The sequence below is a fragment of the Jatropha curcas genome, chromosome 6, assembly GCF_041381405.1.
Source record: "Jatropha curcas cultivar XTBG-Jc1 chromosome 6, XTBG_Jcur_1.0, whole genome shotgun sequence".
Taxonomy (NCBI): Eukaryota; Viridiplantae; Streptophyta; class Magnoliopsida; order Malpighiales; family Euphorbiaceae; genus Jatropha; species Jatropha curcas.
In genome coordinates, this window is record NC_143156.1 from 15451994 (window position 1) to 15478643 (window position 26650).

At 38.4% G+C, this 26650-nt stretch overlaps 2 pseudogenes; one reads left to right on the forward strand and one right to left on the reverse strand.

The window, feature by feature from the left end:
* Window positions 1-271: 271 nt before the first annotated feature.
* LOC149495602 (uncharacterized) overlaps window positions 272-26650 on the reverse strand; it is a 31592-nt pseudogene continuing 5213 nt past the window's right edge.
* LOC149495603 (uncharacterized) lies at window positions 10064-26643 on the forward strand (annotated as a pseudogene).

Consider the following 26650-nt stretch of genomic DNA (forward strand, 5'->3'; position numbering starts at 1 on the left):
CTGTTGAAAGGCTGGACCTTTGTCTTTAGGTTCTGGAGGGAGGTACAAAGCTTGTTTGAGAGGAAGAGGTAGAAGGTAAAGAAGATGAGGAAGGTCGTCTTCGAGGTTTGGGAGGTTCCCTAGGTATAAGATCAGCCATTGAAGGGAACATTTTTATAGGAGCTGGAGAAGGAGTAAACATTGGTGGAGGTAAGGCATAATCAAAGGGGTAAGAAGGTGGTGGTACAGGAGGTTGTAAGATTTTATCTCTTTCAATTTCTTCAACTTGTCTTTAAAGCTGGCGAATTTCTCGTTCTTTTGCATCAAACAAAGGAGAGGAAGGATTAGTCGCAATGAGAAAGTGAAGCTCTTTATCAAGCTTAGAAATCCTTCGTAAAAGATCATCATGCATTTGTTGAGCTTCTTGGCGGAAGGAAGACACAGTAGAAGTTAAGTGATCATTCTTTTTCAAAGCTTGATTTAGCTTGCCATCAATGTTCTTGAGATAGTTGTTTTGGACAATAGCATTAGAAGTTTGCCAGTTGAGGACTTCTTCAGAAGGTGATAAGGGTTGTAGGTTGCCAGTAGAGTGAACAACAGTTTGTCGGACATAGGGACTAGCTGTTACTCTAGTAGTGGATCACGGACTGTTTCAAGAGGAGGAAAGTCTTCAGGTTGCAACATGCAACAAGACAAGGGAGGTGCTGGAGCAGAGGGAGTCTGGTATGCTTCCAGAGAGCAGGAGCAAATAGTAGGAGGTGGAGGACAGTTGAGAAGTCCTTCTTCAGCAAGAATCTCAAAACAACGTTGGAGATAGTGATCTTCAGTCATAGGTTTATTTTTATCTTTTGGAAGGCCAACCCATGGGGGAGGAGCGTCATCATCATCATCAAAAGGACGCTTCTTAAGAGAAGGGTGGCAAGATTGAGTCTTCCGGAGAAGAGGTTGTGATTCCAGTTTGGTGATGGTGACTTCAGCATCTTCAAGCCAACCATCATCTTCATACTTACAAGGACAGTCAGGGTCACACATGTGGGGATTGGCATCTGACGCGGAACCCAATGAAAATAAATTTCATGAACTCAATGACAAGTTTTGGAAGAGATCAAAGATCTAGAATAAATTCCCCTCTATGGCACCCAAAGCTTAAAGAAGCAAGAACACCAATAATAGAGTAAAAGAATAAGATAAACGCCACAAAGAATTGATAAGTTTACCTTGATTCTTGATGCAATTAGAAGAATGCAATCTCACACTCTCTAAAAACATGAACACGCCTAAGCATGAAGAAGTAGTCTTTTATTCATTGAATAATTGTTTTATAATTACAAAATAACAAGCTATTTATACTAATCTAAGAGGTCCAGATCCTTAAAGGATTTAGAGTTAGCTAAGGAGTAGGATTTAGCAAATCTAAACCAACTAAGGATAAGACTAACAAAATTATAACAACTTTAGGATTTGGATATCTAATCCAAATCTACTAAAGATTGACTAAATCTAAACAAAATAAGGCTAATTATTCAAGGGTGGCCGAAATATTGGAGGCCCAACCCATTAGCAAAGCAAAAACTCAAAAATAACTAACTAATATTTGAGAGGCAGGGACAAGCACGGCCTGGGTGTGCTATTTGGCACGGGCGTGCTTCAATGTAGGAGTTCCCTCGTGAGAGTCAGAGGGAAGCACGGCCTGGGTGTGCTATTTGGCACAGGGGTGCTTCAAAGTCAGAGGGAAGCACGGCCTGGGTGTGCTATTTGGCACGGGGTGTGCTTCAAGGTAGTTGTTTTCCTCAGCAAGTCAGACGAGGGCACGGCCTGGGGTGTGCCATCTAGCACGGGCGTGCTAACCAATTCATGTTCCCATTCAACATGTGCTTCTATTAATGTGAGAAACTTAGATGTTCTCCATGCTTCCTTGAGCTTTATGTTTGAGTGGTAGCCATTTCGTATCATTCCCCCTTTCCTCGAAAAGATTCGTCCTCGAATCTTAGTTAGAAGTTGAGGTATCCATGCTCCCTTGTTCTCCATGGTTACTCCATATTTCTTTGCATGACTTCTTGTAGTTGATCCACTAGGAAGCATTAATGGATTTTTCATGTTGTTCTCCTTGACCCCTTGAGTTCCACGGATGAGTGATGGCGGATTCGTATCATTCCCCTTTTCCTCGAAAAGGTTCATCCTTGAATCTGCATTAATATCAAAAGGAGACAAATTACTAACATTGAAAGCGATGGAAACATCATACTCACCTGGTAAGTCTATCTTGTAGGTGTTGTCATCAATGTGCTCCAAGACTTGTAATGCTCTATCTCCATGTTTATCAAACTTAATCTTCCTTTGGTTGTGAAACTTTTCCTTGCGAAAATGTACCCAAATCCAATCTCCAGGTTTAAACACATCATGCCTTTTTCTCTTGTTGGCACGATTGGCATAGCTTTTGTTCTTCATGTTCATATGAACCCTAGCCTTAGCGTGCATCTCCTTCACCAATGTAGGCTTTTCTTCACTTTGAGGAAATCCCTGCAACAAAGAAACAGAACTAGAAGGTAGAGAAAAAGTGTTAATGTTAGTCAAACTATGCAAAAACTCCTTAAACCGAATCATCAAGACTGGTCTACCCTCTCTCACACTGTTTTGAATCTCTCTCTTTTTCACATACACAATTGGGCCATTAATTTGTTTTGTATCTTTTATGGCCTCTTTCTCTTCCTCCTTACTCTTTTCACTCTTTTGTTCTGTGGCTTCTTCCTCCTCTTTTTCTTCACTCTTTTCACATTCTGGTTCTTTTGAAATCGAAGTCTCACTCTTATTTTCTTTCAAGGCTGAAACCTCTCTTTCTCTCTCAATTATCTTCCTTTGATCTTCATATACTTCTTGAGGTGATAATGGATCAAGAACCATCTTTTTATCCTCAATTGAAGATTGACAATCCTCTTCTGGAAACACATCTTCAAATGCTTGCAAAAGATCAACAAACATACTTGGCAAAGATGGGTTAGGATCATTGATGGTCAAACAAACTTCTTTGCACAAAGGTACCAATATAGGTTGAATTTGTTTTTCCTTTTCTTCTCCCTCTTTCTTTTTATTTTCACTCTGTATGTTTTCACTCATTTTATTTTTACACCCTTTTTCTTTATTGACAGCCTGAAAACTCATCTTTTTCTTTTCACATTGGTCTTCATTCACTTCTTTTGAGAAACATGATCTTGGACTGGTCATCCATTCATCCTTTGTGAATGAATATCTATCTACATTCTTCCTTCCTTGCACCCTTCCTAACTTATTGTTCAAATTCCTAAAGTAACGGTTAGGATTATCGACCTCCTCACCTTCAAGAGTTTGAATTCTAGTCGATGTAGTACTAGGACGAGCTCTTGTTGTATTAGTGCGTCGGGCGGCTTTAATCTCCTTCAAATCCTTTCTCATATCTTGGAAGAAACTGTTGAAGCTTCTAAACTGTTCTTGGATTGACTCCATAACAAGTTTTAATTGGGATTCGTCTATTTGACTTTCATCCTCACTATTATCTTCAAACTTGCCTGAACTCATGGTTAGTGTTCAAAAATAGAAAACACAAAAGATTTGAGTTAATGGTAAATTCACTCCCTCACGTGTTTGCACTCTTGAATCACTCCTTGCAATTCTTCCAATTGAACTTCAGAATCTTAGTTCAACCAACCAATTCAAAAGCACGTTTAGAATCAAGGAATAAAACTTAACAATGAAAAACAAGCACAAATTCTAGAAAGAAGACTCAAAACGAGATGGATAGTAGCACAAGAATATAAACAATGCACTACTTTAATTATTAATTAGAGTGTAGTAAACAAGCAAACACACCCTAACAATGTAATAGAAGCAAAAGAAAGTTCACACAAAAACAAGAAACTAGAATTTAAAAGACAATTTCAGGATATAATGTATGAATTTAGCTTACTACAAAGTAAACCAAATATGGACCTAATTAATTCTACCCAAAACAAAGCAAGCAATCAAAGAAAATCCAAAAGAAAACAATATTTTTAATAGGGTCAGAACCGAGCACGGGCGTGCTAAGTTAAATCCTTTTTCAATGTATCCCAATTTAGGTAGGATTTAGATTTTGATAAGGATTGTGGTAGATTTGCTTAATCTCAAAAGATATGGACAATTAATTTTTGTTATCTTATCCACAGAGTAGTTAAGATTTAGATTTTATCACAAGATTATAGTGGATAAATTAAATCTCAAAAAGATATGGGTAACTAATTCTTGTTATCTTATCCACAAATTAGTTAGGATTAGATCTTATCACAAGATTATAGTGGATAACTAAATCCCATAGAATATGGTCAAATCCCTTTAGGATTAGGAACAATCCCACTAAATATGGTCAAATCTCCTAAGGATTAGGAATAATCCCACAAAATATGGCAAAATCCCACAAAATAAGGTAAAATCCCTTTGAATTAGGATCAAATCCCTTGGATTCAGGAACAAAATCAAGATCCACACAAGCAATGGCAATGGTGGACGAAATTTTCTTTTTATACTCTTTTTTTTTTTTTTTTTAGTCAACAAGATCTAAGATCTAAACTTCCAGAATTGAAACAAGCACGAAATTACTAAATTTAATTGAAGCAAAAACGAATTGAAACTAAACAAAAGAAAACAATCACACAAAGAAACAAGATGAAGAAGAAAACAAACACAAGAACAATAAGAATAAGAAAACAAATAAACACAGATCCTAGAGCTAAGATAAATAAGAATTTACCTTAATCTTTGGCTCTGATACCAAACTGACGCGGAACCCAATGAAAATAAATTTCATGAACTCAATGACAAGTTTTGGAAGAGATCAAAGATCTAGAATAAATTCCCCTCTATGGCACCCAAAGCTTAAAGAAGCAAGAACACCAATAATAGAGTAAAAGAATAAGATAAACGCCACAAAGAATTGATAAGTTTACCTTGATTCTTGATGCAATTAGAAGAATGCAATCTCACACTCTCTAAAAACATGAACACGCCTAAGCATGAAGAAGTAGTCTTTTATTCATTGAATAATTGTTTTATAATTACAAAATAACAAGCTATTTATACTAATCTAAGAGGTCCAGATCCTTAAAGGATTTAGAGTTAGCTAAGGAGTAGGATTTAGCAAATCTAAACCAACTAAGGATAAGACTAACAAAATTATAACAACTTTAGGATTTGGATATCTAATCCAAATCTACTAAAGATTGACTAAATCTAAACAAAATAAGGCTAATTATTCAAGGGTGGCCGAAATATTGGAGGCCCAACCCATTAGCAAAGCAAAAACTCAAAAATAACTAACTAATATTTGAGAGGCAGGGACAAGCACGGCCTGGGTGTGCTATTTGGCACGGGCGTGCTTCAATGTAGGAGTTCCCTCGTGAGAGTCAGAGGGAAGCACGGCCTGGGTGTGCTATTTGGCACAGGGGTGCTTCAAAGTCAGAGGGAAGCACGGCCTGGGTGTGCTATTTGGCACGGGGTGTGCTTCAAGGTAGTTGTTTTCCTCAGCAAGTCAGACGAGGGCACGGCCTGGGGTGTGCCATCTAGCACGGGCGTGCTAACCAATTCATGTTCCCATTCAACATGTGCTTCTATTAATGTGAGAAACTTAGATGTTCTCCATGCTTCCTTGAGCTTTATGTTTGAGTGGTAGCCATTTCGTATCAGCATCCCAAAGGAAGTGACCATCATTCTTTGCAGCATAGATCTCCTTGCCAGTATGGGCAAAACTATGGATGGGAGCATGTTTGAGTGGTTTGCTCTTGACTGGTTGAATCATGGAGACAGAATGTCTCGGTTCAGAACTGGATGAAATCCGAACAGATTTATCTAGTTGGCGAACAAAGATGGGATCCTGTTGTTGAACAGGTTGAGGGAGTTGATGAAGCTTTTCATAGTTGGTAATCCAGGCAGAGGGAATGAGCCTTTCAAGCTCTTCTCGAGGCAGTTGCCTAGGAGTTTGGACAATAGTGGGAGTGGGACCACCATCAGCAAAGATGTACAAAGCATCACTGTGTGAGATACCAGGTGTCTATAGGTTGATAGCATGATCTTGAAGGCGCTAGACAATCTGGTGGTGTAAAGTAGCTGAGATGGTTTCAGGAACTTGGTCTGCACCTGTAATTTGAACTTGAACCTTCAGGGCAGTACTTAGGTGTGGATCTTCAAGAGACATGTTAAAGTTGGGGAAGAAAGTGAGGACTACGCTACCAGCGTTGAGGGTAGTAGCAATAGTACCAATAACAGCATGGTCATATTGAAGATAACGGGTGTCTAGAAGAGATAGGCGAGCAGTGACAGGTAGGCCTTGTCGGCCATGTTAGGACAGGACAAGACGGATGGCTCCAAAGTGGAGGTGAGTATATTTTTGCTTTTTCCATTGAGAGATGAACTGTTCAGGAATCTCTAAAGTAACATACTGTTCTGCAGGGGTAGATGACAAAACACACTGAGAAAGAGAAGAGGATTGAACATACTCTTTAATATTAACAGAGGGACGGCTAAAAATTTGACGGAGGGAATGAGACAGAGACGGACTACGTTTAAACACAGCATAAGGGTTAAGGATAGGTACAAGGGAATTTTGGATCTGAGCGGACTTAGGGATATGGGAGATTTCTACAAGGTTATCTATTTTATCAGTAAGGTACTGTTTACATGTAGGTGGGAGTTGTAAGGAGGAGGTTTGGACAATAGGATTGTTGGTTACTGTTTCCATGGGTACTGTAGATCTCCTTCTTCCAATAGTTACTGTAGCAAAGTGGGTTTCAGGCATTAGGCTCTGATACCATTAGATCCACATAGTCCAAGGACTGTGACAACCTATGATACGGATCAAGGAAGCAAGGTGAAGGATCCTCTAGCTCTACCCGTGGGGCCAATCACAAGAGCTCGTGCAACCAAGCTACGAACAGCCTTGAATGCATTTGCTCAAGAACAAATCACATTAGAGCTTCAAGATCATAATTATGCAAGATGTGAGATTGAACTTGAAGAAGCACCAAAGCTTGTTATGATGCTTGAGGCGTGCAATGAGGCTGCCATTTGATGCATTTTACATGATTCTATACTTAGGCAAATTTAGGAGGTTGTTATCTTATTATGAGCTTAAGTATGGGTTGTGTAGGGCCTTCGGCCCATTTGCCCTATTTTGTTTAAATTCTTTTAGTGGACTTAATTAATTAAGTGTAAGGTTGGTTGGGCTTATTTTCTAGAGTAGGGCCAGCCTAAGTTAGTTAATGTTTAAGTCAGGATTGTTTTAAGTAGTTAGCTTGGACTTGTATTTAATTAAGCCCATTTGGGCCACATTAGGGTTAGCTTAGGTTACTTATATTGTTGTAAGAGTTGCACAACAGCCACCATTGAATTGAAATCAAAACAAAACGTTTTCTTCTTGTTCTTTCAAGAACAGATTGTGTTCTTCATAGAACCAAAATATCCTTAGTAGTTAAGCTTGTGAGTTCTACAAGATTAATTGCACCAAGAATTTCAGAGTTGTTTTCAAGAGTACTTGAAGGTAAGTTTCTGATTCTTGTTCTAAATTCCTTGCTTTCTCTCTTCAAGAGTACTTGGGGGTTATAGGGATTGTCGGGTACTTCTGTGATTGCATGCTTTCCGCTAGATCTTCCTTGTTGATTTGCAAGAGTACTTGTTAATTGGCTAGGGTCGTATCATCTGGTATCAGAGCACTGTGGTTGTGGATTTCAATCTATCCTAGGGTTAGGGACTTAAAAAAAAAAAAAAAAATCTTTAAATATTGTTCGATCTAGACATTATCTCTTTAGATCTTGTTGGGTCTAGACAATTTCTCATTAGATCTTCTTGGATCTAGAATTTTCTTGTTAAATCTTCTTGAATCTAGTTTTCTCTTTGTATCTTCTTATTGTTTGCATCATTTTCTAGTTACCCTTTGACTAATTCAAGATCTATCTTTGAATATTCTTGTTGTTTGCTTATTTCTTGATAAAAAAAAAAAATCTGGATCTGAATTGGTTGTTAAAGACATTACCTACCTAAAAACAAAAAAAATTGAATTGGGAGACATAAAATCATTGTTGGACAAAGTCATTACCTACCTAAAATTGAATTGGGAGACACAAAAGTCATTGTTGGACTAAGTCATTACTTACCTAAATTGAATTGGGAGACACAAACCATCCACTTATACCTTGTTAAGCCCTTACCCTACCTAAATTGGGTCACATTTGTAGGTTAAGTGAGGATATAAATCAAAAACATTGTACTACAGTAACTTGCTACAGGAACTCAGAAGCAAACTTGCTACAGTACCTTAAAACGTCTGCTACAGTAACTTGCTACAGGAACTCAGAAGCAAACTTGCTACAGTACCTTTAAAAAAAAATTTTTTTTTTGGGTTTTCTTTGTTTGCTTGCTTTGATTGGGTAGAATTAATTAGGTCCATATTTGGTTTGCTTTGTAGTGAACTAAATTCATACACTATATCCCTAAATCGTCTTTTAAATTCTAGTTTCAATTTCTTGTTTGTGTGCTATCTTTGCTTCATTTAACATTGCTAAAGTGTTATTTGCTTGTTCCTACACTTTAGTTTATTGATTTCTAGCAATACACCTTTCTTATTCTTGTATTGCCATTCAAACTGATACGGAATGGCTACCACTCAAACATAGAGCTCGAGGAAGCATGGGGAACACCTAAGTTTCTCACATTGATGGAAGCACATGTGGAGTTGGAACCTGAATTTCCAGCCTATGGCATGCCTAGACACTCACTGCCTCTCCTTTGCACTTCTCGCGCTCGCGCAGTGAAGGTTCGCGCTCGCGAGTGTCGCTCGCGCTCGCGCATGTTGGAATCGCGCTCGCGATTTGCGCTGCCTAACTCACTGCCTCTCCTTTGCGCTTCTCGCGCTCGCGCAGTGAAGGTTCGCGCTCGCGAGTGTCGCTCGCGCTCGCGCATGTTGGAATCGCGCTCGCGATTTGCGCTGCCTAACTCACTGCCTCTCCTTTGCGCTTCTCGCGCTCGCGCAGTGAAGGTTCGCGCTCGCGAAGTGTCGCTCGCGCTCGCGCATGTTGGAATCGCGCTCGCGACTTGCGCTGCCTAACTCTCTGCCTCTCCTTTGCGCTTCTCGCGCTCGCGAGGTGTGGTAGCGCTCGCGTATGTGAAGCTCGCGCTCGCGAAGGAAGCTAGTTAGCTTATTTTGTGTTTTTTTTGCTTTGTTAATGGGTTGGGCCTCCAATATTTCGGCCACCCTTGATTAATTAGCCTTATTTTGTTTAGATTTAGTCAATCTTTAGTAGATTTGGAATAGATATCCAAATCCTTAAGTTGTTATGATTTTGTTAGTCAACTCCTTAGTTGGTTTAGATTTGCTAAATCCTACTCCTTAGCTAACTCTAAATCCTCTAAGGATCTGGACCTCTTAGATTAGTATAAATAGCTTGTTATTTTGTAATTTTCAAGAATCAACAATTAATGAATTAAAGACTATTTCTTCATGCTTAGGCGTGTTCATGTTTTTAGAGAGTGTGAGATTGCATTCTTCTAATTGCATCAAGAATCAAGGTAAACTTATCAATTCTTTGTGGCGTTTATCTTATTCTTTTACTCTATTATTGGTGTTCTTGCTTCTTTAAGCTTTGGGTGCCATAGAGGGGAATTTATTCTAGATCTTTGATCTATTCCAAAACTTGTCATTGAGTTCATGAAATTTATTTTCATTGGGTTCCGCGTCACAAACATTGTGATTTCTTGATAGAGTTTGTGCATTACTTAATTATATTCTTTGTTTTCCTAACTTTCTCTTGACTTTTGTAGCAACTTTGGGATTCTGAAGTGCAATTATTCAAGTGGAAAGAGTGGTAAAAGGCTGGAGTGAAACCCACATATTAAAAAAAAAAGCCAAATAAGGAGAGAAACACGTGAGGGAGTGATAAACTAACTATTTCCTTAGTTTTTGCAATCTTATTTCAGGATGTCTAATTCATCTAGAGACAAGGATAATAGCCCTCTCAAAGTTGAAGATCCAAAACTACAAGCCTTTCTAGATGCTTTCTCTGGAGAAATGGGACGAATCACTAGGCTTATGGAGAGCTTTAATGACAGACTGGAGATTCAAGAGCAAAAGACAGAAAGACATGACCCTAATGCCACAGGGAGGGGTGCAAGCACTTCCAAAGAGCACTCTAGACAACCTTGGCATGAAGAGTATGAAGAAGAGGATGATGAATGGCATAGAGAGCCTATGTGGGCAAGAGGAGGTAGAAATAATAGAGGAAGAGGAAGAGGGATTGGTAGAGGCCGTGTTTACAGAAATGAAACTTACTATGGAGAGGATGACGAAGAGGTTGACACACCATTAGATGGTAACTTGGGTAACATCAAACTCAAGGTGCCACCTTTCAAAGGCCGAAACAATGCAGACGAATACTTGGAATGGGAGAGGAAGGTCGAGATGATCTTTGAATGCAACAGGTATACTGAAGAAAAAAAGGTGAAAATTACAGCCTTAGAGTTCCAAGACTATGCTCTATTTTGGTGGGATCAACTTAATCAGAGTCGAAGAAAAGTGGGAAGACGACCTATCCACAATTGGGAAGACATGAAGGAGGTAATGAGAAAACGTTTTCTTCCTGAGCATTATTTCAGGGAGTTGCATCAGAAGCTTCATAGACTCGTCCAAGGAGCCAAATCAGTAGAAGACTATCATAAGGATATGGAGATGTGCATGGCTAGAGCACACATTGAGGAAAATGAGGAGGTGACCATGGCTAGATTCCTAGGTGGCCTTAATAAAGACAGCTGATGCATTAGAGATGTACAAGTATGATTCCATGGAGGAGATGCTGAATATGGCTATGAAGTTAGAGAAGCAGAGAAAAGGGAAGAGCACCACATCATATAGGGCTGCCAGCAACAACAGCAATTCTTGGGGTGCTAGATGGCCTAAAAGGGAGGAGAAAAAGGAGTTTCAAAGCTCTACACAAAAGGGGACAGATTCAGTGCCTAAGGCATTCACGCCTAATGTGCCAACTTATTCAAAGGGTTCAAGTTCCAATACTCCTAGTAGAGACATCAAATGTTTCAAGTGTCTTGGGAAGGGCCATATATCTTCTCAATGCCCTAATAAGAGAGTAATAGTGATTAGGGATGGATACACCTATTCTGAATCTGAGGATGAAGAAAACCCAATGCCACCACTTGAAGACTGCCATGATGATGATGAGGTTGATGATGAAGTTTTACAACCTGAGATGGGACAATTACTAGTTACTAGGCGAGTTCTCAACATGCAAGTTCAAGAGGAGAGCTTAGTACAAAGAGAGAATATTTTCCATACTAGGTGCTTGGTACTTGACAAGGTATGTCTTTTGATTATTGATAGTGGAAGTTGCACTAATGTAGCTAGTTTGAGCATGGTGCAGAAATTGGGTTTGACATGTGTGCAGCACCCAAGGCCATATAAGCTTCAATGGCTAAATGATATGGGTTCTGTAAGAGTAAACAAACAAGTGAAGGTGCCATTTTCCATTGGAAGGTACAAGGATGAGGTCACTTGTGATGTAGTACCTATGCTAGCTGGGCATATTCTTCTAGGCCGCCCATGGCAATTTGACAGGCGAGTCCAGCATGACGGGTACACCAACCGGTTCTCCCTAGCCTATTTGGGTAAAAATGTGGTTCTAGCTCCTTTAACACCACAAGAGGTCTATTTGGACCAAAAGAGGATATTAGAAAGTGAGGGGCAGAATTGTATTCAGGGGGAGGGAGAAAATAAAGATCAAGAAAAAAGGGATAAAGAGGCCAAGAGTAAAAGAAACAATTGAATGGCCCATTGGTGAGTGAAACACCAAGAGAGGGAAGAAAGAAACAAAACATGTATGTAAGAGAGAGAGAGATCCGTAGCAGTGTTGGTGAGGGTAGACCAATCTTAATGATTCAGTTTAAGGAAACTTTGCTTAATTTGACTGACATTGACACTTCTTCTTTGCCTCCTAGTTTTGTTTCTTTGTTGCAGGAGTTTTCTGATGTGTTTCCTGATGAAATGCCTAGCGGACTACCACCCCTAAGAGGCATTGAGCATCAGATTGACTTCGTGCCCAGAGCCACAATTCCTAATAGGCCAGCGTATAGGAGCAACCCCATGGAGACTAAGGAGTTGCAACGCCAAGTTGATGACCTGTTGTCTAAGGGATTTGTGAGGGAGAGTATGAGCCCATGTGCAGTGCCTGTATTACTTGTGCCTAAGAAGGATGGTTCTTGGAGGATGTGTGTTGACTGCCGAGCTGTCAACAAAATCACAGTTAAGTATCGCCATCCAATTCCTAGGCTAGATGATATGTTAGATGAACTGCATGGTAGTAAATACTTTTCGAAAATTGATTTAATGAGTGGATATCATCAAATTAGAATGAAGTTAGGTGATGAATGGAAAACTGCCTTTAAGACTAAATATGGTTTATATGAGTGGATGGTTATGCCATTTGGACTAACAAATGCACCTAGTACTTTCATGAGATTAATGAACCATATCTTACGTGCTTTTCTAGGCAAATTTGTTGTGGTTTATTTTGATGATATACTGATTTATAGCCAATCTATTGATGAGCATATTGAGCATGTTAGGTTAGTATTGATAACTTTGAGAGCTGAAAAGTTATATGCTAAACTACAGAAATGCACTTTTTGCATAGATAGGCTTGTTTTTCTTGGTTTTGTTGTGAGTGCACAGGGGATTGAAGTCGATGAGGAGAAGGTTAAAGCAATTCGAGAATGGCCAACTCCTAAATCTATATCTGAGGTGAGGAGTTTCCATGGCTTGGCAAGCTTCTACCGGAGGTTTGTGAAGGACTTCTCTACTATAGCAGCCCCACTCACAGAGGTGGTAAAGAAGGAAGTTGGGTTCAAATGGGGGGAAGCGCAACAAAGGGCATTTGATACTTTAAAATCCATTCTTTGTTCTGCTCCTATTTTAGTTTTACCTGACTTTGATAAAACATTTGAGATTGAGTGTGACGCTTCTCGTGTAGGTATTGGTGCAGTGTTGATGCAGGAGAGAAAGCCTATTGCCTATTTCAGTGAGAAACTCAATGGAGCGCAACTCAATTATTCAACCTATGACAAGGAGCTATATGCTCTAGTGAGAGCATTGGAGGTATGGCAACATTACCTTCTACCCAAAGAATTTGTCATACACACTGACCATGAGTCTTTAAAGCACCTCAAGGGACAAGGTAAGTTGAACAAGAGACATGGTAAGTGGGTTGAATTCATTGAACAGTTTCCTTTTGTGATTAAATACAAGCAAGGGAAAGAAAATATTGTGGCTGATGCACTTTCTAGGAGGTATGCTTTAATTACTACTCTTAATGCTAAGTTGTTAGGATTTGAGCATATAAAATCCTTGTATGTTGATGATGATGACTTCGGTCTTATTTGGAGTGCATGTGAACATGGGGCATTTAATAAGTTCTTTAGGCATGAGGGGTTTTTATTAATACGACCCTAGCCAATTAACAAGTACTCTTGCAAATCAACAAGGAACATCTAGCGGAAAGCATGCAATCTCGGAAGTACCCGACAATCCCTTTAACCCCCAAGTACTCTTGAAGAGAGAAAGCAAGGAATTTAGAACAAGAATCAGAAACTTACCTTCAAGTACTCTTGAAAACAACTCTGAAATTCTTGGTGCAATTAATCTTGTAGAACTCACAAGCTTAACTACTAAGGATATTTTGGTTCTATGAAGAACACAATCTGTTCTTGAAAGAATAAGAAGAAAACATTTTGTTTTGATTTCAATTCAATGGTTGGCTAAAAATCCCGTTTTACATCTTAAGGAGGCTATATATAAGCCCCAAACAAACATAACCCTAAAGAAGAGTATCTAACTAGGCTGCCCTAAGGCCAAAACACATGGGCCTAACTAGTACACACAAAATAGAATCATTTCTAGCCCAAAATAGACAACTTAATATTGGGCAGATTGCATGCATCATAAAATCAACCCAAAACAACTTAAATAAACACTATGGGCCCATATCCCTTACATATTAATTAGACCAAAACAAGCAATAAGGGATAAGAACACATCCAAGCAAAGTCCACTAGAATCCATTAGGAGGCACCAATGGATCCATATCATTCCCCCTTTCCTCAAAAAGATTCGTCCTCGAATCTTAGTTAAAAGTTGAGGTATCCTTTTGCTTGCGAGGATCAGTCCACTTTTCCTTAGAATCCATGCCCTTTTTTTCTTTACTCTTCTTCTCCTTTTTAGATCGTATTGAACTCCATTGGTTGTTGCAACCTGAATATGCCTTTGCAACTCCTTTGTCTCCATTGGATTGCTTCTATTGGCTGGTCGATTCGGAATGTTGGAGCCAAGAATGAAGTCGATTTGATGATCTATCCCTCTCAAAGGTGGCAATCCACTAGGCAACTCTTCAGGAAAGTCATTAGTGAACTCCTCTTTCTCTCTCTCAAACAACTTTTTCTGATCACTATTCACTTCTTGAGGTGTCAATGGTGCAAGAACCACCTCTTTACCGTCAAATGAAGATTGGGCAATCTCTTCTGGAAATGCATGTTCAAAGTCCTGCAAAAGATCAACAAACACACTTGGTAAGGATGGGTTAAGATCATTAGTGGCCAAATAAGCTCCCTTGCACAAAGGTACAAGTATAGGCTGATTGTGGTACAAAGCATGTGTATCCTCACTTGCCCTACCTATCAAACTCACATTCTTTTCTTTTTCTTTTTCCTCTTTCTCTTTTTTTGCACTCTGTTTATTTTCACTAATTTTATTTTGAATCTCCTTTTCTTCGTTTATAACATCAAATCTCATGGTTTCATTTTTACATTGATCTACATATACTTCCTTTGACCAAACTGGTGTTAGAATGGTCTTCCGCTCATCCTTTGTGATTGAATACCTATTGAGGTAATCCACACTTTTCCTTCCTTGCACCCTTCCTAACTTATTGTTCAAATCCCTAAAGTAATGATCAGGATTATCAACCTCCTCATCTTCAGGAGTTTGAAATCTAATTGGTGTAGTACTAGGACAAGCTCTTGTTGTACCCCTCCTTGTGGCATTGTGGTCATGTCTTTCCGTCTGTTGTTCTTGAAGCTCTAATCTGTCATTAAAGCTCTCCATAAACCTAGTGATTCGTCCCATCTCTCCAGAGAGAGCATCTAGAAAGGCTTGTAGATTTGGATCTTCAATTTTAAGAGGGCTGTCATTCTTATCTCTAGATGAATCAGACATCCTGAAATAGAATACAAACACAAAACTAAAGGAAATGGTTAGTTTATCACTCCCTCACGTGTTTCTCTCTTTATTTGGCTTTTTTACAATATGTGGGTTTCACTCCAGCCTTTTACCACTCTTTCCACTTGAATAATTGCACTTCAGAATCCCAAAGTTGCTACAAAAGTCAAGAGAAAGTTAGGAAAAACAAAGAATATAATTAAGTAATGCACAAACTCTATCAAGAAATCACAATGTTTGAATGGCAATACAAGAATAAGAAAGGTGTATTGCTAGAAATCAATAAACTAAAGTGTAGGAACAAGCAAATAACACTTTATCAATGTTAAATGAAGCAAAGATAGCACACAAACAAGAAATTGAAACTAGATTTTAAAAGACGATTTAGGGATACAGTGTATGAATTTAGTTCGCTACAAAGCAAACCAAATATGGACCTAATTAATTCTACCCAATCAAAGCAAGCAAACAAAGAAAACCCAAAAAAAAAAAATTTTTTTAAGGTACTGTAGCAAGTTTGCTTCTGAGTTCCTGTAGCAAGTTACTGTAGCAGATGTTTTAAGGTACTGTAGCAAGTTTGCTTCTGAGTTCCTGTAGCAAGTTACTGTAGTACAACGTTTTTTATTTATATCCTCACTTAACCTACAAATGTGACCCAATTTAGGTAGGGTAAGGGCTTAACAAGGTATAAGTGGATGGTTTGTGTCTCCCAATTCAATTTAGGTAGGTAATGACTTATAGTCCAACAATGACTTTTGTGTCTCCCAATTCAATTTTAGGTAGGTAATGACTTTGTCCAACAATGATTTTATGTCTCCCAATTCAATTTTTTTTTTTTTTAGGTAGGTAATGTCTTTAACAACCAATTCAGATCCAGATTTTTTTTTTTATCAAGAAATAAGCAAACAACAAGAATATTCAAAGATAGATCTTGAATTAGTCAAAGGGTAACTAGAAAATGATGCAAACAATAAGAAGATACAAAGAGAAAACTAGATTCAAGAAGATTTAAAGAGAAATTATCTAAATCCAACAAGATCTAAAGAGAAATTGTCTAGATCCAACAAGATCTAAAGAGATAATGTCTAGATCCAACAAGACCTAAAGAGATAATGTGTAGATCTCAGAATGAAAAGAAAACACGAAGATAAACAACAATGAATTCAACAACAAGAAAACTCAAATTCCTAACTAAGATAACAAACTTACCCCAAAACTTTGATTTGGCTCTGATACCAGATAATACGACCCTAGCCAATTAACAAGTACTCTTGCAAATCAACAAGGAACATCTAGCGGAAAGCATGCAATCTCGGAAGTACCCGACAATCCCTTTAACCCCCAAGTACTCTTGAAGAGAGAAAGCAAGGAATTTAGAACAAGAATCAGAAACTTACCTTAAAGTACTCTTGAAAACAACTCTGAAATTCTTGGTGCAATTAATCTTGTAGAACTCACAAGCTTAACTACTAAGGATATTTTGGTTCTATGAAGAACACAATCTGTTCTTGAAAGAACAAGAAGAAAACATTTTGTTTTGATTTCAATTCAATGGTTGGCTAAAAATCCCGTTTTACATCTTAAGGAGGCTATATATAAGCCCCAAACAAACATAACCCTAAAGAAGAGTATCTAACTAGGCTGCCCTAAGGCCAAAACACATGGGCCTAACTAGTACACACAAAATAGAATCATTTCTAGCCCAAAATAGACAACTTAATATTGGGCAGATTGCATGCATCATAAAATCAACCCAAAACAACTTAAATAAAGACTTGATATGGATCCATTGGTGCCTCCTAATGGATTCTAGTGGACTTTGCTTGGATGTGGTCTTATCCCTTATTGCTTGTTTTGGTCTAATTAATATGTAAGGGATATGGGCCCATAGTGTTTATTTAAGTTGTTTTGGGTTGATTTTATGATGCATTCAATCTGCCCAATATTAAGTTGTCTATTTTGGGCTAGAAATGATTCTATTTTGTGTGTACTAGTTAGGCCCATGTGTTTTGGCCTTAGGGCAGCCTAGTTAGATACTCTTCTTTAAGGTTATGTTTGTTTGGGGCTTATATATAGCCTCCTTAAGATGTAAAACGGGATTTTTAGCCAACCATTGAATTGAAATCAAAAAAAAACAAAACGTTTTCTTCTTGTTCTTTCAAGAATAGATTGTGTTCTTCATAGAACCAAAATATCCTTAGTAGTTAAGCTTGTGAGTTCTACAAGATTAATTGCACCAAGAATTTCAGAATTGTTTTCAAGAGTACTTGAAGGTAAGTTTCTGATTCTTGTTCTAAATTCCTTGCTTTCTCTCTTCAAGAGTACTTGGGGGTTAAAGGGATTGTCGGGTACTTCCAAGATTGCATGCTTTCCGCTAGATGTTCCTTGTTGGTTTGCAAGAGTACTTGTTAATTGGCTAGGGTCGTATTATCTGGTATCAGAGCACTGTGGTTGTGGATTTCAATCTATCCTAGGGTTAGGGACTTAAAAAAAAAAAAAAAAAAAAAAAAAAAAATCTGGATCTGAATTGGTTGTTAAAGACATTACCTACCTAAAAAAAAAAAAAAATTGAATTGGGAGACATAAAATCATTGTTGGACAAAGTCATTACCTACCTAAAATTGAATTGGGAGACACAAAAGTCATTGTTGGACTAAGTCATTACCTACCTAAATTGAATTGGGAGACACAAACCATCCACTTATACCTTGTTAAGCCCTTACCCTACCTAAATTGGGTCACATTTGTAGGTTAAGTGAGGATATAAATCAAAAACGTTGTGCTACAGTAACTTGCTACAGGAACTCAGAAGCAAACTTGCTACAGTACCTTAAAACGTCTGCTACAGTAACTTGCTAAAGGAACTCAGAAGCAAACTTGCTACAGTACCTTAAAAAAAAAATTTTTTTTTTTTTGGGTTTTCTTTGTTTGCTTGCTTTGATTGGGTAGAATTAATTAGGTCCATATTTGGTTTGCTTTGTAGCGAACTAAATTCATACACTGTATCCCTAAATCGTCTTTTAAATTCTAGTTTCAATTTCTTGTTTGTGTGCTATCTTTGCTTCATTTAACATTGATAAAGTGTTATTTGCTTGTTCCTACACTTTAGTTTATTGATTTCTAGCAATACACCTTTCTTATTCTTGTATTGCCATTCAAACATTGTGATTTCTTGATAGAGTTTGTGCATTACTTAATTATATTCTTTGTTTTTCCTAACTTTCTCTTGACTTTTGTAGCAACTTTGGGATTCTGAAGTGCAATTATTCAAGTGGAAAGAGTGGTAAAAGGCTGGAGTGAAACCCACATATTGTAAAAAAAGCCAAATAAAGAGAGAAACACGTGAGGGAGTGATAAACTAACCATTTCCTTTAGTTTTGTGTTTGTATTCTATTTCAGGATGTCTGATTCATCTAGAGACAAGAATGACAGCCCTTTTAAAATTGAAGATCCAAATCTACAAGCCTTTCTAGATGCTCTCTCTGGAGAGATGGGACGAATCACTAGGTTTATGGAGAGCTTTAATGACAGATTAGAGCTTCAAGAACAACAGACGGAAAGACATGACCACAATGCCACAAGGAGGGGTACAACAAGAGCTTGTCCTAGTACTACACCAATTAGATTTCAAACTCCTGAAGATGAGGAGGTTGATAATCCTGATCATTACTTTAGGGATTTGAACAATAAGTTAGGAAGGGTGCAAGGAAGGAAAAGTGTGGATTACCTCAATAGGTATTCAATCACAAAGGATGAGCGGAAGACCATTCTAACACCAGTTTGGTCAAAGGAAGTATATGTAGATCAATGTAAAAATGAAACCATGAGATTTGATGTTATAAAGAAAGAAAAGGAGATTCAAAATAAAATTAGTGAAAATAAACAGAGTGCAAAAAAAGAGAAAGAGGAAAAAGAAAAAGAAAAGAATGTGAGTTTGATAGCTAGGGCAAGTGAGGATACACATGCTTTGTACCACAATCAGCCTATACTTGTACCTTTGTGCAAGGGAGCTTATTTGGCCACTAATGATCTTAACCCATCCTTGCCAAGTGTGTTTGTTGATCTTTTGCAGGACTTTGAACATGCATTTCCAGAAGAGATTGCCCAATCTTCATTTGACGGTAAAGAGGTGGTTCTTGCACCATTGACACCTCAAGAAGTGAATAGTGATCAGAAAAAGTTGTTTGAGAGAGAGAAAGAGGAGTTCACTAATGACTTTCCTGAAGAGTTGCCTAGTGGATTGCCACCTTTGAGAGGGATAGATCATCAAATCGACTTCATTCTTGGCTCCAACATTCCAAATCGACCAGCCAATAGAAGCAATCCAATGGAGACAAAGGAGTTGCAAAGGCATATTCAGGTTGCAGCAACCAATGGAGTTCAATACGATCTAAAAAGGAGAAGAAGAGTAAAGAAAAGGGCATGGATTCTAAGGAAAAGTGGACTGATCCTCGCAAGCAAAAGGATACCTCAACTTTTAACTAAGATTCGAGGACGAATCTTTTTGAGGAAAGGGGGAATGATATGGATCCATTGGTGCCTCCTAATGGATTCTAGTGGACTTTGCTTGGATGTGGTCTTATCCCTTATTGCTTGTTTTGGTCTAATTAATATGTAAGGGATATGGGCCCATAGTGTTTATTTAAGTTGTTTTGGGTTGATTTTATGATGCATTCAATCTGCCCAATATTAAGTTGTCTATTTTGGGCTAGAAATGATTCTATTTTGTGTGTACTAGTTAGGCCCATGTGTTTTGGCCTTAGGGCAGCCTAGTTAGATACTCTTCTTTAAGGTTATGTTTGTTTGGGGCTTATATATAGCCTCCTTAAGATGTAAAACGGGATTTTTAGCCAACCATTGAATTGAAATCAAAAAAAAACAAAACGTTTTCTTCTTGTTCTTTCAAGAATAGATTGTGTTCTTCATAGAACCAAAATATCCTTAGTAGTTAAGCTTGTGAGTTCTACAAGATTAATTGCACCAAGAATTTCAGAATTGTTTTCAAGAGTACTTGAAGGTAAGTTTCTGATTCTTGTTCTAAATTCCTTGCTTTCTCTCTTCAAGAGTACTTGGGGGTTAAAGGGATTGTCGGGTACTTCCAAGATTGCATGCTTTCCTTTCCTTTGGTTTGGAAATCTTTCCTTCCTCATGTGCACCCAAACCCAATCTCCAGGTTGAAATATCACACGCCTCCTTCCCTTGTTGGCACGGTCAGCATAGCTTTTGTTCTTCTTGTCTATATGAGCCCGAGCTTTAGCATGTATCTCCCGGATCAATTCAGCCTTCTTTTCACCATCTAAGTTAGCAATTTCACTTAAAGGCAAAGGAGATAAATCAAGTACAGTTAAAGGATTAAAACCATACACAAGCTCAAATGGACTATAACCACTAGAAGAATGTATAGACCTATTATAAGCAAATTCAATGAAAGGTAAACAATCCTCCCAGGTTTTCAGATTCTTACCAACCACCGCTCTAAGTAAAGTACCTAGAGTTCTGTTAACTACCTCAGTCTGTCCATCCGTTTGGGGATGACAAGTAGTAGAGTACAGCAACTTTGTACCAAGCTTACCCCATAAAACACGCCAAAAGTGAGAAAGGAATTTGGCATCACGGTCTGAGACTATGGTGCGTGGCACCCCATGCAATCTCACAACCTCCCTGAAAAACAACTCAGCAATATGGACAGCATCATCACTCTTATGGCATGCAATGAAATGTGCCATCTTACTAAACCTGTCCACAACAACAAAAATACTATCCCTACCACGCTTTGTTCTGGGCAATCCAAGTACAAAATCCATAGAAACATCAGTCCAAGGCAAAGTAGGTACAGGTAAAGGCATATAAAGGCCATGAGGCATAGATTTAGACTTAGCTTGCTTACATGCTATGCACACACCACACAGTTTCTCTACATCCCTACGCATATGTGGCCAAAAGAAATGTTCAGCAAGTATATCATATGTTTTAAGAACACCAAAATGCCCCATAAGTCCTCCACAATGCGATTCTAATACAAGCAATTCACGCATAGAACATTTGGGTATACAAAGTTTATTTCCCTTAAATAAAAACCCCTCATGCCTAAAGAACTTATTAAATGCCCCATGTTCACATGCACTCCAAATAAGACCGAAGTCATCATCATCAACATACAAGGATTTTATATGCTCAAATCCTAACAACTTAGCATTAAGAGTAGTAATTAAAGCATACCTCCTAGAAAGTGCATCAGCCACAATATTTTCTTTCCCTTGCTTGTATTTAATCACAAAAGGAAACTGTTCAATGAATTCAACCCACTTACCATGTCTCTTGTTCAACTTACCTTGTCCCTTGAGGTGCTTTAAAGACTCATGGTCAGTGTGTATGACAAATTCTTTGGGTAGAAGGTAATGTTGCCATACCTCCAATGCTCTCACTAGAGCATATAGCTCCTTGTCATAGGTTGAATAATTGAGTTGCGCTCCATTGAGTTTCTCGCTGAAATAGGCAATAGGCTTTCTCTCCTGCATCAACACTGCACCAATACCTACACCAGAAGCGTCACACTCAATCTCAAATGTTTTATCAAAGTCAGGTAAAACTAAAATAGGAGCAGAACAAAGAATGGATTTTAAAGTATCAAATGCACTTTTTGCATAGATAGGCTTGTTTTTCTTGGTTTTGTTGTGAGTGCACAGGGGATTGAAGTCGATGAGGAGAAGGTTAAAGCAATTCGAGAATGGCCAACTCCTAAATCTATATCTGAGGTGAGGAGTTCTAAGCTTGTGAGTTCTACAAGATTAATTGCACCAAGAATTTCAGAATTGTTTTCAAGAGTACTTGAAGGTAAGTTTCTGATTCTTGTTCTAAATTCCTTGCTTTCTCTCTTCAAGAGTACTTGGGGGTTAAAGGGATTGTCGGGTACTTCCAAGATTGCATGCTTTCCGCTAGATGTTCCTTGTTGGTTTGCAAGAGTACTTGTTAATTGGCGATACTTATGATGCTTGAGGCGTGCAATGAGGCTGCCATTTGATGCATTTTACATGATTCTATACTTAGGCAAATTTAGGAGGTTGTTATCTTATTATGAGCTTAAGTATGGGTTGTGTAGGGCCTTCGGCCCATTTGCCCTATTTTGTTTAAATTCTTTTAGTGGACTTAATTGAAGATCTAATGAGAAATTATCTAGACCCAACAAGATCTAAAGAGATAATGTCTAGATCGAACAATATTTAAAGATTTTTTTTTTTTTTTTTTTTTTTTAAGTCCCTAACCCTAGGATAGATTGAAATCCACAACCACAGTGCTCTGATACCAGATAATACGACCCTAGCCAATTAACAAGTACTCTTGCAAACCAACAAGGAACATCTAGCGGAAAGCATGCAATCTTGGAAGTACCCGACAATCCCTTTAACCCCCAAGTACTCTTGAAGAGAGAAAGCAAGGAATTTAGAACAAGAATCAGAAACTTACCTTCAAGTACTCTTGAAAACAATTCTGAAATTCTTGGTGCAATTAATCTTGTAGAACTCACAAGCTTAACTACTAAGGATATTTTGGTTCTATGAAGAACACAATCTATTCTTGAAAGAACAAGAAGAAAACGTTTTGTTTTTTTTTTGATTTCAATTCAATGGTGGCTGTTGTGCAACTCTTACAACAATATAAGTAACCTAAGCTAACCCTAATGTGGCCCAAATGGGCTTAATTAAATACAAGTCCAAGCTAACTACTTAAAACAATCCTGACTTAAACATTAACTAACTTAGGCTGGCCCTACTCTAGAAAATAAGCCCAACCAACCTTACACTTAATTAATTAAGTCCACTAAAAGAATTTAAACAAAATAGGGCAAATGGGCCGAAGGCCCTACACAACCCATACTTAAGCTCATAATAAGATAACAACCTCCTAAATTTGCCTAAGTATAGAATCATGTAAAATGCATCAAATGGCAGCCTCATTGCACGCCTCAAGCATCATAACAAGCTTTGGTGCTTCTTCAAGTTCAATCTCACATCTTGCATAATACGACCCTAGCCAATTAACAAGTACTCTTGCAAACCAACAAGGAACATCTAGCGGAAAGCATGCAATCTTGGAAGTACCCGACAATCCCTTTAACCCCCAAGTACTCTTGAAGAGAGAAAGCAAGGAATTTAGAACAAGAATCAGAAACTTACCTTCAAGTACTCTTGAAAACAACTCTGAAATTCTTGGTGCAATTAATCTTGTAGAACTCACAAGCTTAACTACTAAGGATATTTTGGTTCTATGGATCCATTGGTGCCTCCTAATGGATTCTAGTGGACTTTGCTTGGATGTGGTCTTATCCCTTATTGCTTGTTTTGGTCTAATTAATATGTAAGGGATATGGGCCCATAGTGTTTATTTAAGTTGTTTTGGGTTGATTTTATGATGCATTCAATCTGCCCAATATTAAGTTGTCTATTTTGGGCTAGAAATGATTCTATTTTGTGTGTACTAGTTAGGCCCATGTGTTTTGGCCTTAGGGCAGCCTAGTTAGATACTCTTCTTTAAGGTTATGTTTGTTTGGGGCTTATATATAGCCTCCTTAAGATGTAAAACGGGATTTTTAGCCAACCATTGAATTGAAATCAAAAAAAAACAAAACGTTTTCTTCTTGTTCTTTCAAGAATAGATTGTGTTCTTCATAGAACCAAAATATCCTTAGTAGTTAAGCTTGTGAGTTCTACAAGATTAATTGCACCAAGAATTTCAGAATTGTTTTCAAGAGTACTTGAAGGTAAGTTTCTGATTCTTGTTCTAAATTCCTTGCTTTCTCTCTTCAAGAGTACTTGGGGGTTAAAGGGATTGTCGGGTACTTCCAAGATTGCATGCTTTCCGCTAGATGTTCCTTGTTGGTTTGCAAGAGTACTTGTTAATTGGCTAGGGTCGTATTAAGACTATGGGCCCATATCCCTTACATATTAATTAGACCAAAACAAGCAATAAGGGATAAGACCACATCCAAGCAAAGTCCACTAGAATCCATTAGGAGGCACCAATGGATCCATATCATTTATTTAAGGGAAATAAACTTTGTATACCCAAATGTTCTATGCGTGAATTGCTTGTATTAGAATCGCATTGTGGAGGACTTATGGGGCATTTTGGTGTTCTTAAAACATATGATATACTTGCTGAACATTTCTTTTGGCCACATATGTGTAGGGATGTAGAGAAACTGTGTGGTGTGTGCATAGCATGTAAGCAAGCTAAGTCTAAATCTATGCCTCATGGCCTTTATATGCCTTTACCTGTACCTACTTTGCCTTGGACTGATGTTTCTAAGGATTTTGTACTTGGATTGCCCAGAACAAAGCGTGGTAGGGATAGTATTTTTGTTGTTGTGGACAAGTTTAGTAAGATGGCACATTTCATTGCATGCCATAAGAGTGATGATGCTGTCCATATTGCTGAGTTGTTTTTCAGGGAGGTTGTGAGATTGCATGGGGTGCCACGCACCATAGTCTCAGACCGTGATGCCAAATTCCTTTCTCACTTTTGGCGAGTTTTATGGGGTAAGCTTGGTACAAAGTTGCTGTACTCTACTACTTGTCATCCCCAAACGGATGGACAGACTGAGGTAGTTAACAGAACTCTAGGTACTTTACTTAGAGCGGTGGTTGGTAAGAATCTGAAAACTTGGGAGGATTGTTTGCCTTTCATTGAATTTGCTTATAATAGGTCTATACATTCTTCTAGTGGTTATAGTCCATTTGAGCTTGTGTATGGTTTTAATCCTTTAACTGTACTTGATTTATTTCCTATGCCTTTAAGTGAAATTGCTAACTTAGATGGTGAAAAGAAGGCTGAATTGATCCGGGAGATACATGCTAAAGCTAGGGCTCATATAGACATGAAGAACAAAAGCTATGCTGACCGTGCCAACAAGGGAAGGAGGCGTGTGGTATTTCAACCTGGCGATTGGGTTTGGGTACACATGAGGAAGGAAAGATTCCCAAACCAAAGGAAAGGAAAGCTTGCTGCCCGAGGTGATGGGCCTTTTCAAGTGTTGGAGAGGATCAATGACAATGCCTACAAGATTGATCTACCAAGTGAGTATGGCGTGTCTGCTACCTTTAATGTTTCTGACCTTTCTCCATTTGATTATGATTCAGATTTGAGGACAAATCTTTTTGAGGAGGGAGGGAATGATACGGATCAAGGAAGCAAGGTAAAGGATCCTCTAGCTCTACCCGTGGGGCCAATCACAAGAGCTCGTGCAACCAAGCTACGAACAGCCTTGAATGCATTTGCTCAAGAACAAATCACATTGGAGCTTCAAGATCATAATTATGCAAGATGTGAGATTGAACTTGAAGAAGCACCAAAGCTTGTTATGATGCTTGAGGCGTGCAATGAGGCTGCCATTTGATGCATTTTACATGATTCTATACTTAGGCAAATTTAGGAGGTTGTTATCTTATTATGAGCTTAAGTATGGGTTGTGTAGGGCCTTCGGCCCATTTGCCCTATTTTGTTTAAATTCTTTTAGTGGACTTAATTAATTAAGTGTAAGGTTGGTTGGGCTTATTTTCTAGAGTAGGGCTAGCCTAAGTTAGTTAATGTTTAAGTCATGATTGTTTTAAGTAGTTAGCTTGGACTTGTATTTAATTAAGCCCATTTGGGCCACATTAGGGATAAGCTTGGGCTAACTTAAGTTAATAGCTAAATTAGGGTTAGCTTAGGTTACTTATAATGTTGTAAGAGTTGCATAGCAGCCACCATTGAATTGAAATCAAAACAAAACGTTTTCTTCTTGTTCTTTCAAGAACAGATTGTGTTCTTCATAGAACCAAAATATCCTTAGTAGTTAAGCTTGTGAGTTCTATAAGATTAATTGCACCAAGAATTTCAGAGTTGTTTTCAAGAGTACTTGAAGGTAAGTTTTTGATTCTTGTTCTAAATTCCTTGCTTTCTCTCTTCAAGAGTACTTGGGGGTTAAAGGGATTGTCGGGTACTTCCGAGATTGCATGCTTTCCGCTAGATGTTCCTTGTTGATTTGCAAGAGTACTTGTTAATTGGCTAGGGTCGTATCAGGCACGGGCGTGCATCAAATCAAGTGTTGTTCCTTGAGAGGCAGTAGCTTGCATGGCCTGGGGTGTGCCACTTTGCACGGTCGTGCTAACCAAGCATGGTTCCCTCTCAACTTGTGCTTCTATTAATGTGAGAAACTTAGGTGTTCCTTCAAGTTCTTCATAGCACTTGTTGAAAGCAAGGTCATGGAGCTCTTGTGTGATTTGTTCTTGAATGTATAAGGACATGGTTGCTCCATACTTCTTTGCACAGCTCCTTGTAATTGGTCCACTAGGAAGTGCTAATGGATTGCCATTGTTGTGGTCCTTGTTCCCTTGAGTCCCATAGGTGGTTGGTGGTAGTGGATCC